The sequence below is a fragment of the Artemia franciscana genome, unplaced genomic scaffold (genome assembly GCF_032884065.1).
Source record: "Artemia franciscana unplaced genomic scaffold, ASM3288406v1 Scaffold_1322, whole genome shotgun sequence".
Lineage (NCBI taxonomy): Eukaryota > Metazoa > Arthropoda > Branchiopoda > Anostraca > Artemiidae > Artemia > Artemia franciscana.
Window position 1 is genome coordinate 45425 of NW_027062792.1, and position 14113 is coordinate 59537.

General features: G+C 33.0%; 1 long non-coding RNA gene across 1 annotated transcript in view; it reads right to left on the reverse strand.

Annotated features, from left to right (window-relative positions):
* Positions 1 to 3924: 3924 nt before the first annotated feature.
* LOC136042464 (uncharacterized) overlaps positions 3925 to 14113 on the reverse strand; it is a 56562-nt gene continuing 46373 nt past the window's right edge. Inside the window, exon 2 of the long non-coding RNA XR_010621315.1 lies at positions 3925 to 4429. This is a non-coding gene — a long non-coding RNA (uncharacterized LOC136042464). The remainder of the gene's footprint in view (positions 4430 to 14113) is intronic.

The following is a 14113-nucleotide window of genomic DNA, read 5'->3' on the forward strand; positions in this document are numbered from 1 at the left end:
CTTCAGTTATTTTACAATTAAACAGTTTTCCGTGAACGAATGTCTTAAATACCTTTAATGACGTCATCGTCATAACAAACATGACGACAACTAACTTCATGGTTAGTTGTCGTATATATATATATATATATATATATATATATATATATATATATATATATATATATATATATATATATATATACATATATATATATATATATATATATATATATATATATATATATATATATATATATATATATATATATATATATATATATATATATATATATATATATATATATAAACATATATATATATATATATATATATATATATATATATATATATATATATATATATATATATATATATATATATATATATATATATATATATATATATAAACATATATATATATATATATATATATATATATATATATATATATATATATATATATATATATATATATATATATATATATATATATATATATATATATATATATATATATATATATATATATATACTAGCTGTTGGGGTGGCGCTTCGTGCCACCCCAACACCTAGTCTGTGGGGCGCTTCGCGCCCCCCCCAAGCCCCCCCGCGCGCGTAAGTCGTTACGCGCCATTGTAGTTGTGTCCCTGTGTCCCACCTGTGAATAGAGATAGATATAAATATATGTTTTTAACTACGTAAAACATGCGAATTACAACATTCTTCGCTGTCCCATTGTCTGTACATATAAATAGATTGTCAGGTTTACTGACTCTTGAACATGCAACATATAATTGTCCATGGGAAAAACAATCCGTATTCAGATCTATACCTCATCATTCTAATGATGTGTCCCTGTGTCCCGGTCGTCATTTATATTCCCTGTGTCCCGGTCGTCATTTGTGTCCCGGTGTCCCAGTTTGTAATTTCTCTTTGAGTGTCCCGGTCGTCATTTATATTCCCTGTGTCCCGGTGTCCCGGTCGTCATTTGTGTCCCGGTGTCCCGGTCTGTAATTTCTATTCGAACAATCCCTGTGTCCCGGTCGTCATTTATATATCCCGCCTGTGCCCCCGGCGTCCCCGTTGTAGTTGTGTCCCTGTGTCCCGGTCGTCATTTATATTCCCTGTGTCCCGGTCATGATTTGTGTCCGGGTGTCCCAGTCTGTAATTTCTCTTTGAGGTTCCCGGTCGTCACTTATATTCCCTCTGTCTCGGTCGTCATTTGTGTCCCGGTCTGTAATTTCTCTTTGAGTGTTTTTTCTTTTTAGTTTTTTTTTAGTTTTTTACCTTTTTTCTTTTTTCAGTTTTCTTTTTCTTCTTTATTTTTCAGCTTCACTATGAAATACATATCGCCGAACCTTTGTTTTTTTAACTAAAATCTGGTAGGCATTGATGACCTTATCCAAGTCAAAATCCCAAACCCAATCATCATCGCTATCATTTTCAGTTTTGATATGTTTTGACTCTCGCTGTCCAGGTGGATCTTCATCTAACTGCGCGGTTTTGCGTTCTTTAGCCTCAAGCCTGTTTCCTTGCTGTTCTTTTGATTCCTCGGCACGCTTTCTTTTCTGACTTTCTCTATCAGCAGCAAGTTTTTTGGCATAGACTCTTTGAGTATCTTCATCAGTCATTGTAAACTTAAACATTAATAGATTTCTACGTGAACATATGTCTTATATAACTTGAATGACGTCACCGTCAAAGCAAAAATGACGGCAACTAATTTCATGACTTAATTTCAGAACTTAATTTCTGTGTTGACTGACGTCATGAAATTAGTTGTCGTCATTTTTGTTATGACGATGCTTAGTATATTGTAAAACACATTAATTTGGTTAATAATATACCATTTAAAACACCAAAATGAACATGCTGGAGTAGTCACTCGGTGAGAGAGGGTGTCAGAACGGAGAATGAAGGTCCCAGGTTCAAATCCTGGTTAGGCTAAAAAAGGTAAAAATCTAAAAACTAAAAAAAAAACTGAAAAAACTAAAAAAGGCAAAAACTACAAAAAAAACTAAAAACTAATAAAAAAAAATTAAGAATAAAAATAAAAAAAAATAAAAAAGATAAAAACTAAAAAAAAAGTAAAAAGAAAAAACGAAAAAAAACTAAAAAAGCTAAAAAAAAGGTAAAAACCAATAAAAAACTGAAAGAAAAAAAGGAATAAAACTAAAAAAATTTTCATCTAAAAAACTAAAAAAAACTAGAAAAGGTAAAAACTAAAAGAACTAAAAAGAAAAAAAAACTAAAAAAAGGAAAAAAACTTAAAAATAAAGGAGAAAAAGAAAACTAAAAAAATATAAATAAAAATAAAAAAACTAAAAAGATAAAAACTTCAAAAAAAACTAAAAAGAAAAAAGAAAAAAACTAAAAAACCTAAAAAAAGGTCAAAACCAATAAAAAAAAACTAAAAGGAAAAAAGGGAAAAAATTAAAAATTTATTTCATCATATACCAATTCAAAAACGAATGTATACCGGGATGACGACCGGGACACAGGGAATATAAATGACACAACTACAACGGGGACGCCGGGGGGCACAGGGGGATATAAATGACGACCGGGACACCGGGACACAAGGAATATAAATGACGCCCGGGACACTCAAAGAGAAATCAGAGACTGGGGACACCGGGACACAAATGACGACCGGGACACAGGGAATATAAATGACGACCGGGACACAGGGACATAACTACAAAGGGGACGCCGGGGTGCACAGGGGGATATATAAATGACGATGGTGACTCAGGGAATGGTCGATTAGCAATCACCATCAACAAAGCTCAAGGGCAATCATTAGAATCATGAGGTATAGATCTGAATACGGATTGTTTTCCCATTGACCATTATATGTTGCATGTTCAAGAGTCGGTAAACCTGACAATCTATTTATATGCACAGACAAAAGAATGTTGTATATTCGCAAGTTTTACGTAGTTAAAAACATATATATATATATATATATATATCTATCTATCTCTATTCACAGGTGGGACACAGGGACACAACTACAATGGCGCGTAACTAATATGGCGCGTAACGACTTACGCGCGCGGGGGGGCTTGGGGGGGCGCGAAGCGCCCCACCAACTAGGTGTTGGGGTGGCGCGAAGCGCCACCCCAACAGCTAGTATATATATATATATATATATATATATATATATATATATATATATATATATATATATATATATATATATATATATATATATATATATATATATACATATATATATATATATATATACATATATATATATATATATATATTAGCTGTTGGGGTGGCGCTTCGCCACCCCAACAGTTGGTGGGGGGCACTTCACGCCCCCCCCCCCCAAGCCCCTCTCGCGCGTGTAAGTCGTTGCGCGCCATATTAGTTACGCGCCATTGTAGTTGTGTCCCTATGTCCCACCTGTGAATATATATATATATATATATATATATATATATATATATATATATATATATATATATATATATATATATATATATATATATATATATATATATATATATACTAGCTGTTGGGGGTGGCGCTTCGCGCCACCCCAACACCTAGTTGGTGGGGGCGCTTCGCGCCCCCCCCAAGCCCCCCCCGCGCGCGTAAGTCGTTACGCGCCATAATAGTTACGCGCCATTGTAGTTGTGTCCCTATGTCCCACCTGTGAATATAGATAGATATATATATATATGGTTTTAACTACGTAAAACTTGCGAATATACAACATTCTTTGCTGTCCCATTGTCTTTGCATATAAATAGATTGTCAGGTTTACCGACTCTTGAACATGCAACATATAATGGTCCATGGGAAAACAATCTGTATTCAGATCTATACCTCATGATTCTAATGATTGCCCTTGAGCTTTGTTGATGGTGATTGCTAATCGACCATTCCCTGTCCCGGTGTCCCGGTCGTCATTTACATCCCCCTGTTTCCTCCGGTGTCCCCGTTGTAGTTGTGTCCCTGTGTCCCGGTCGTCATTTATATTCCCTGTGTCCCGGTCGTCATTTGTATCCCGGTGTCCCGGTCTGTATATACATTCGTTTTTTAGTTTTGTTTTTCTCCTTTATTTTTTTCCTTTTTTTTTCTTTTTTAGCTTATTTAGATTTTTAGATTTTTTAGTTTTTTTATTAGTTTTTAGTTTTTTTTTCTTTTTAGTTTTTTTGTCCCGGTCGTCATTTATATCCCCCTGTTTCCCCCGGTGTCCCCGTTGTAGTTGTGTCCCTGTGTCCCGGTCGTCATTTATATTCCCTGTGTCCCGGTCGTCATTTGTATCCCGGTGTACCGGTCTGTATATACATTCGTTTTTTAGTTTTGTTTTTCTCCTTTATTTTTTTCCTTTTTTTTTCTTTTTTAGTTTATTTAGATTTTTAGATTTTTTAGTTTTTTTATTAGTTTTTAGTTTTTTTTTTCTTTTTAGTTTTTTTGTAGTTTTTACCTTCTTTTTAGTTTTGTTAATTTTTTTTTTACTTATGTCCTGGTCGTCATTTATACTCCCTATGTCCCGGTGCTTTGTTGATTGCTAATCGAACATTCCTTTTGTCCTGGTCGCTTTCTCTTTGAGTGTCGTCATTTATTTTTTTCTTTTTTAGTTCTTTTAGTTTTTACCTTTTTTAGTTTTTTTTTAGTTTTTTAGATGAAATTTTTTTTTAGTTTTTTCCTTTTTTTCTTTTTAGTTTTTATTGGTTTTTACCTTTATGTTAGCTTATTTTTCAGTTTTTTCCTTTTTTTTAGTTTTTTTTTATTTTTTATTTTTTTTAGTTTTTTACCTTTTTTTTGGTTTTTTTAGTTTTTTTAGTTTTTTTAGTTTTTTAGCTTTTTTACTTTTTTTATTAGTTTTTAGTTTTTTTGTAGTTTTTGCCTTTTTTTTAGTTTTTTCAGTTTTTTTTTAGTTTTTTATTGGTTTTTTACCTTTATTTTAGCTTATTTTTCAGTTTTTTCCTTTTTTTAGTTTTTTTTTAGTTTTTAGTTTTTTTAGTTTTTTACCTTTTTTTAGTTTTTTTAGTTTTTTTAGTTTTTTAGCTTTTTTATTTTTTTTATTAGTTTTTAGTTTTTTTGTAGTTTTTGCCTTTTTTTTAGTTTTTTTAGTTTTTTAGCTTTTTTATTAGTTTTTAGTTTTTTTTTGTAGTTTTTGCCTTTTTTTAGTTTGAAAACTTATTTTTATATATATAGATAGTTTTTTTTTTTTTTACTTATGTCCTGGTCGTCATTTATACTCCCTGTGTCCCGGTGCTTTGTTGATTGCTAATCGAACATTCCTTTTGTCCTGGTCGCTTTCTCTTTGAGTGTTGTCATTTATTAGTTTTTTCCTTTTTTTCTTTTTAGTTTTTTATTGGTTTTTACCTTTATTTTAGCTTATTTTTCAGTTTTTTTCCTTTTTTTTAGTTTTTTTTTATTTTTTATTTTTTTTAGTTTTTTACCTTTTTTTAGTTTTTTTAGTTTTTTTAGTTTTTTAGCTTTTTTACTTTTTTTATTAGTTTTTAGTTTTTTTTTGTAGTTTTTGCCTTTTTTTAGTTTTTTCAGTTTTTTTTTAGTTTTTTATTGGTTTTTACCTTTATAGTTTTTTTAGTTTTTTAGCTTTTTTATTTTTTTTATTAGTTTTTAGTTTTTTTTGTAGTTTTTGCCTTTTTTTAGTTTTTTCAGTTTTGACGTCACCTGATCCAGTTTTTTCAGGTGACGTCACCTGACACATCCATCCACACATCCACAGACAGACAACTTATTTTTATATATATAGATATATATATATATATATATATATATATATATATATATATATATATATATATATATATATATATATATATATATATATATATATATATATATATATATATATATATATATATATATATATGTTTTTAACTGCGTAAATTTGCGAATATACAACATTCTTTGCTGTCCCATTGTCTTTTTATATAAATAGATTGTCAGGTTTACCGACTCTTGAACATGGAACATATAATGGTCCATGTGAAAACAATCCGTATCCAGATCTATACCTCGTGATTCTAATGATTGCTATTGAGCTTTGTTGATGGTGATTGCTAATCGACCATTCCCTGTGTTGCCATCGTCATTTATATATCCCCCGGCGTCCCCGTTGTTGTTGTGTCCCTGTGTCCCGGTCGTCATTTATATTCCCTGTGTCCCGGTCGTCATTTGTGTCCCGGTGTCCCGGTCTGTATATACATTCTTTTTTGAATTGGTCTTTTTTTTAGTTTTTAGTTTTTTACCTTTTTTTAGTTTTTTTTAGTTATACCTCATGATTCTAATGATTGCCCTTGAGCTTTGTTGATGGTGATTGCTAATCGAACATTCCCTGTGTCCCGGTCGTCATTTATATTCCCTGTGTCCCGGTCGTCATTTGTATCCCGGTGTCCCGGTCTGTATATACATTCGTTTTTGAATTGGTATATGATGAAATAAATTTTTGTATTTTTCCCCTTTATTTCTTTTTAGTTTTTTTTTTTTGGTTTTTACTTTTTTATAGTTTTTTTTTTCTTTTTAGTTTTTTTTTATTTTCATTTTTTCTAGTTTTGTTTTTCTCCTTTATTTTTCATTTTTTTTCCTTTTTTTCTTTTTTTTCTTTTTTAGTTTTCTTAGTTTTTAGATTTTTTAGTTTTTTTATTAGTTTTTAGTTTTGTCGACTGACGTCATATTTTCGACTGACAAAATTACAGACCGGGACATCGGGACACAAATGACGACCGGGACACCGGCACATAGGGAATATAAATGACAACCGGGACACTCAAAGAGAAAGCGACCGGGACACAAGGAATGTTCGATTAGTAATCACCATCAACAAAGCACCGGGACACAAATGACGACCGGGACACAGGGAGTATAAATGACGACCAGGACATAAGTAAAAAAAAAACTAAAAAAACTATAAAAAAGGTAAAAACTACAAAAAAAACAAAAAGAAAAAATAAATGAAAACTAATAAAAAAACTAAAAAAGCTAAAAAACTAAAACAAATAAAAAATAAAAAAAATAAAAAAGGAAAAAAAATGAAAAATAAAGGAGAAAAACAAAACTAAAAAAAATAAAAATAAAAAAAAACTAAAAAGAAAAAAAGGGGAAAAATACAAAATTTATTTCATCATATACCATTTCAAAAACGAATGTATATACAGACCGGGACACCGGGATACAAATGACGACCGGGACACAGGGAATATAAATTACGACCGGGACACAGGGACACAACTACAACGGGGATGCCGGGGGGGGGGCACAGGGGGATATATAAATGACGACGGGGACACAGGGAATGTTCGATTAGCAATCACCATCAACAAAGCTCAAGGGCAATCATTAGAATCATGAGGTATAACTAAAAAAACTAAAAAAAGGTAAAAAACTAAAAACTAAAAGAAAGACCAATTCAAAAACGAATGTATATACAAACCGGGACACCGGGACACAAATGACCCGGTGTCCCATGCAACATATGCAACATATAATTGTCCATGGGAAAAAAATCCGTATTCAGATCTATACCTCATTATTCTAATGATGTGTCCCTGTGTCCCGGTCGTCATTTATATTCCCTGTGTCCCGGTCGTGATTTGTGTCCGGGTATCCCAGTCTGTAATTTCTCTTTGAGGTTCCCGGTCGTCATTTATATTCCCTCTGTCTCGGTCGTCATTTGTGTCCCGGTCTGTAATTTCTCTTTGAGTGTTTTTTTTTTATAGTTTTTTTTTAGTTTTTTACCTTTTTTCTTTTTTCAGTTTTCTTTTTCTTCTTTATTTTTCAGCGTCACTAAGAAGTACATATCGCCGAACCTTTGTTTTTTTTTAACTTAAATCTGGTAGGCATTGATGACCTTATCCAAGTCAAAATCCCAAACCCAATCATCATCGCTATCATTTTCAGTTTTGATATGTTTTGACTCTCGCTGTCCAGGTGGATTTTCATCTAACTGCGCGATTTCGCGTTCTTTATCCGCAAGCCTGTTTTCTTGCTGTTCTTGTAATTCCTCGGCACGCTTTCTTTTCCTACTTTCTCTATCAGCTGCAAGCCTGTTTTCTAGCTGTTCTTGTGATTCCTCGGCACGCTTTCTTTTCTTACTTTCTCTATCAGCAGCAAGTTTTTTGGCATAGACTCTTTGAGCAGCTTCCTCGGCTGTTTTGCCATTGTAGGTTCTTCAGTTATTTTACAATTAAACAGTTTTCCGTGAACGAATGTCTTAAATACCTTTATTGACGTCATCGTCATAACAAACATGATGACAACTAACTTCATGGTTAGTTGTCGTATATATATATATATATATATATATATATATATATATATATATATATATATATATATATACATATATATATATATATATATATATATATATATATATATATATATATATATATATATATATATATATATATATATATATATATATATATAAACATATATATATATATATATATATATATATATATATATATATATATATATATATATATATATATATATATATATATATATATATATATATATATATATATATATATACTAGCTGTTGGGGTGGCGCTTCGCGCCACCCCAACACCTAGTTGGTGGGGCACTTCGCGCCCCCCAAGCCCCCCCGCGCGCGTAAGTCGTTACGCGCCATTGTAGTTGTGTCCCTGTGTCCCACCTGTGAATAGAGATAGATATAAATATATGTTTTTAACTACGTAAAACATGCAAATTACAACATTCTTCGCTGTCCCATTGTCTGTGCATATAAATAGATTGTCAGGTTTACTGACTCTTGAACATGCAACATATAATTGTCCATGGGAAAAACAATCCGTATTCAGATCTATACCTCATTATTCTAATGATGTTTCCCTGTGTCCCGGTCGTCATTTATATTCCCTGTGTCCCGGTCGTCATTTGTGTCCCGGTGTCCCAGTTTGTAATTTATCTTTGAGTGTCCCGGTCGTCATTTATATTCCCTGTGTCCCGGTGTCCCGGTCGTCATTTGTGTCCCGGTGTCCCGGTCTGTAATTTCTATTCGAACAATCCCTGTGTCCCGGTCGTCATTTATATATCCCGCCTGTGTCCCCGGCGTCCCCGTTGTAGTTGTGTCCCTGTGTCCCGGTCGTCATTTATATTCCCTGTGTCCCGGTCATGATTTGTGTCCGGGTGTCCCAGTCTGTAATTTCTCTTTGAGGTTCCCGGTCGTCACTTATATTCCCTCTGTCTCGGTCGTCATTTGTGTCCCGGTCTGTAATTTCTCTTTGAGTGTTTTTTCTTTTTAGTTTTTTTTTTAGTTTTTTACCTTTTTTCTTTTTTCAGTTTTCTTTTTCTTCTTTATTTTTCAGCGTCACTATGAAGTACATATCGACGAACCTTTGTTTTTTTTAACTTAAATCTGGTAGGCATTGATGACCTTATCCAAGTCAAAATCCCAAACCCAATCATCATCGCTATCATTTTCAGTTTTGATATGTTTTGACTCTCGCTGTCCAGGTGGATTTTCATCCAACTGCGCGGTTTTGCGTTCTTTAGCCGCAAGCCTGTTTTCTTGCTGTTCTTGTGATTCCTCGGAACGCTTTCTTTTCTTACTTTCTCTATCAGCAGCAAGTTTTTTGGCATAAACTCTTTGAGCAGCTTCCTCGGCTGTTGCCATTGTAGGTTCTTCAGTCATTTTACAATTAAACATTTTTCCGTGAACAAATGTCTTAAATACCGTTAATGACGTCACCGTCAAAGCAAAAATGACGACAACTAATTTCATGACGTCAGTCAACACAGAAACATGACGTCACCTGATCCACAGACAGACAGACAACTTATTTTTATATATATAGAAGATAGATATATATATATATATATATATATATATATATATATATATATATATATATATATATATATATATATATATATATATATATATATATATACATATATATATGTATATATATGAGAGCACTGATAATTGTATTAAGGTTTAAAGTCACAATACGGGTTTGATATAATAAAAAAAAATTTGGTTGGGTTTTCTAAAAAGTTTGTGGTAACGAACTGTGAGTACGAAGTGACGCGGCTCAATAGTAACCGAAACTACAGAAAAAACTGAATTTTGAGATAAATAGGTATACCAAAAGAATAAAAAAAGAAACTTTTAAAACTTCTAAAATCATACTTATGTCATTCGTAACAGCAGCTAAAGATAAAAGAAGTGCTTTGAGTAGTAAAATTTATTAATTCATTTGTTAATCTGCCGAATTTGTTAATTCATTTACGCATTGCAGAATTGGTTTTTTGTTAGTTTCTTTCAGCTTAGCATCAGACAAGACAAAGAGAAGTGACAGAATAAATGGAAAATACATAATTTGGACTGTATATTTGTACATTAGGTGGGAGGGGGGAAACTTATACTAGAAGAATATTATGCAGGGGACATTTCATACAAGTGCCGTAAAATTAATAAATATTTTAGGAGTTTTAAAAGTAGCTTTCAGAATTTTATAGTGTTTCCTTCTGAGGAGGGCAACCATTACGCTAGTACACCGTTTTTAAATCTTTATAAATAATATTTTGGTAAATAATAAGATGAAATAGATTTCAGACTTAATAGAAATACTAAATAAAATTCTTTGAGTCTGGGCAAGCTACTTATTATCAAACATGTCAAGAAATAGAATAACCCAGCGATCCAGAAAATGAAACTTTCACGAATACAGCCCAAATTATAAGCTGAAAATATTTTTTAATGTGCCTACATCAGCCCCTCCCTACTTTCTTATAATGAACATTGCAGCTCATATTTTGCTCTCACATTTGTGCCTAATTACCACTACTACTAACAACTCACCGCAGCATCTAGCCACCCGCGATAAACACGGCTATGTACGTTCCTTCTCCATCATAATTCATTCCTAGCCTCCATTTTTAGCCTCTTTCAGGAAATTCACATTCTTCTTAAATCTTTCTTTACGACATCCACCTCAAACTGTGGACGACCTGATTTCCATTTGTGCCTATATAAATGTCATAAATGTTAATTTGTGTTTACGTTAAAAAATACCAAATTTTCTTCTATTCCAAATTGTTTCAAAAATAATATTTTGTTTACTGACTGTCAGTGGTGTAATTGACTAGGTGAATAAGAAAAATAGAATATTCATACTATAAGTTGGAGCTAATGAAATATTAATTCTAAAAAGGCTGTAAAGAGAATTTTTTGTTTCTCTTAGTGATAAGAAAAATAGTAAAAGATTAATTTTCATTTTATGCACTTGTTATTTTACCAAGTGAGATACAGTGATCGCAAATTCTGTCGGTCCCGGATTTGCTAACGATGAAATTTGGCAAGCGTATCAGGGACCAGACCACATTAAATTAGAAATGGTCGTTTCCACGATTCGATCATCTGAGGGGGGGGGGACGGTTAATTCGGAAAAACTAGAAAAAATGAGGGATTTTTAACTTACGAACGGGTGATCAGATCTTAAGAAAATTTAAGATTTAGAAGGATATAGTGTCTCAGAGCTCATGTTTTAAATCCCGACTGGACCCGGTGACATTGGGGGGAGTTGGAGGGGAAAACCTAGATCTTGGAAAACGCTTAGAGTGGAGGGATCGGGATGAAACTTGGTTGGAAAAATAAGCACAAGTCCTAGATGCGTGATTGACATAACCGGAATGGATTTTGCTCTTTAGGGGAGTTGGGGGGGGGGGGGGTCAATTATGAAAAATAGAAAAAATTAGGCATTTCTAACTTAAGAAGGAGTGATCAGATCTTAAATACATTTCATATTTAGAGAGACCTTGTCCCAAATGGATCCAACGTCATTGGGGGGAGTTGGGGAGGGCGGAAATCTTGGTAAACGCATAGAGTGGAGAGATCAGAATGAAACTTGGTGGGAAGAATAAGCAAAAGTCCAAGATACGAGACTGACATGACTGGACCGGATCAGTTTTCTTTGGAGGAGTTTTAGGGGGTGGTTGTAATTCGGAAAAATTTGAAAAAATCCGGTATTTTTAACTTACGAACGGGTGATCAGATCTTAATGAAATTTGATATTTAGAAGGATCTTGTGCTTCAGAGCTCTTATTTTGAATCCCGACGAGATTCGGGGACATTGAAGGGATTTGGAGGGGGAAACCGGAAATCTTGGAAAACGGGAAAATTTAGGTATCTTTATCTTACGAATGGGTAATCGGATCTTAATGAAACTTGATATATAGAAAGATCTTATGTCTCAGATGCTCCATTTTCAATTTGAATCGGGTCTGAAGACATAGGGGGCTGGAGGGGGGAAACAGAAATCTTGGAAACCGGAAATCCTGGAAAACGCTTAGAGTGGAGAGATCGGAATGAAACTTAATGGGAATAATAAAGTTTTGAATACGTGACTGATATAATTGGCCAGGATCCAATCTCTCTGGGGGAGTTGGGGTATTTCCAATGCTTTGGCGAGTTCGGTAGTTCTGGACATCCTAGGACGATGAAAACCAATAGGCTTGTCGGAGACCTTCTCAAATTGACTTGATAACAGTTCTTTCCCTGATTCGACCATCTGGGGGGGGGGTAGAGGGAGAGGATATATTGTAAAAATGAGGTATTTTTTAACTTACGAATGGGTGATCGGATCTTAATGAATTTTGGTATTTAGAAGGACCTCGTGTCTCAGAGCTCTTATTTTAAATCCCGGCCTGTATTAAGCCTCTGATTTTCTTTTTAGATCAATCTATTGATTCTTAGAATTTTGCTACAGCTCATGCCATATGAGCTCTTGGCTCTCGGCTCTTCCAACCCCGTCACAAGTGCCATATTAGCTCTTAGCTCTTGTTTTTTCATATTTAAGCTGCATATACATGAACAAAATCATAGATACCTTTTTTGTTTATAATAGTAGTAAAAAAAAAAATGAGAAGTCATGCAGAAGACAATATTTTACCCTATTTCTTATATAATTTTTGTCCGTGCTCGGCTTACAAATTCCTGTCTATTGGGACTTGGAAGTTTTAGGCTGAGCTTTTACTCCCATATATTTGACAAAGCAATAGGCTGTTTTAGATTTAATTCATTGGAACTTCGACATCCAAGAAAAAATTAAAGGATTTTAATGCTTGAAGTTTATATTTTTAAGCCAGATGAGGGTAATTCTTTGTCTGAAAACAAGCTTAGATATTAGAAATCTTCAAATGTGCCCAAAACTATTTTGTTGCTTGAAAATTTCAGATCTAAACTTGACAATTTTATGGGTTGCACATTAAGGACAACGGTATGTTTTTCAAAGGCTTTGGTTCATTTTTTTGTTCACCTTCTGGCGAAACTGGCTTTTCTAGTGTAATCAATTGTCAGTGTTTCACTGTAACAAGATTTTAGTTTTTTTATTTCTTTGGTAATAAATTAGTCAATTGTATGTAATGTGCTATTTTTATATTTACATTCGATTTTAGGATCAAAATAATTTTAGGCCGTGAATAAATGATGAACTTCGAAAGAATGGTAATGACGCAGAAGATAATGCTGCAAACTCTCCTCAGATAGGACAAAGAATTTAAAAACAGGAAGCTAATGTGCAAAAAATAAAGCATGATTAGTATTTTCTTCAATTTGGCTTCATTTCATAATTGTAATGGCAATGAACAACCTCTTTGTTTGATCTGCAATGAATTATTGGCTCTGAAGAGAATGAAACCATCAAAATTTAAAAGACATCTTGAATCGAAGCATGTTTCGTGTGTCAGTAAACCAAAAGAATATTTTGAAAGACTATAAATATTTAAATAAAGAAAAAAAAATTCTTGGACAAATTTATGACCGTCAAGTGGCGTTCACATTCGTGTCTAGTTAGAATCTCATGTCCAAGCACGTGTCATGACAAAAATCAATGTCTAGGAAATTACCGTCCACAAGAAGAATTCAGTCCTTAGCCAAAACTACATATTTAGTTTCAAATAAATTACAGTTGTCATTTTAGCCAATCATGAGAGCTTATGCGGGCAAAACTACAAAATTGTAATCCCTATTTTTACTGTCACAAGATAATGGATGAGACAAGCCAAACAATTACTTTAGTCTGCTTCACTATTATGTTTGGTGTTGCATATTTGCCTAAAATGAAAAAAAAAACAATTAATGGAAAAAATCAAACTAAATTTAAGT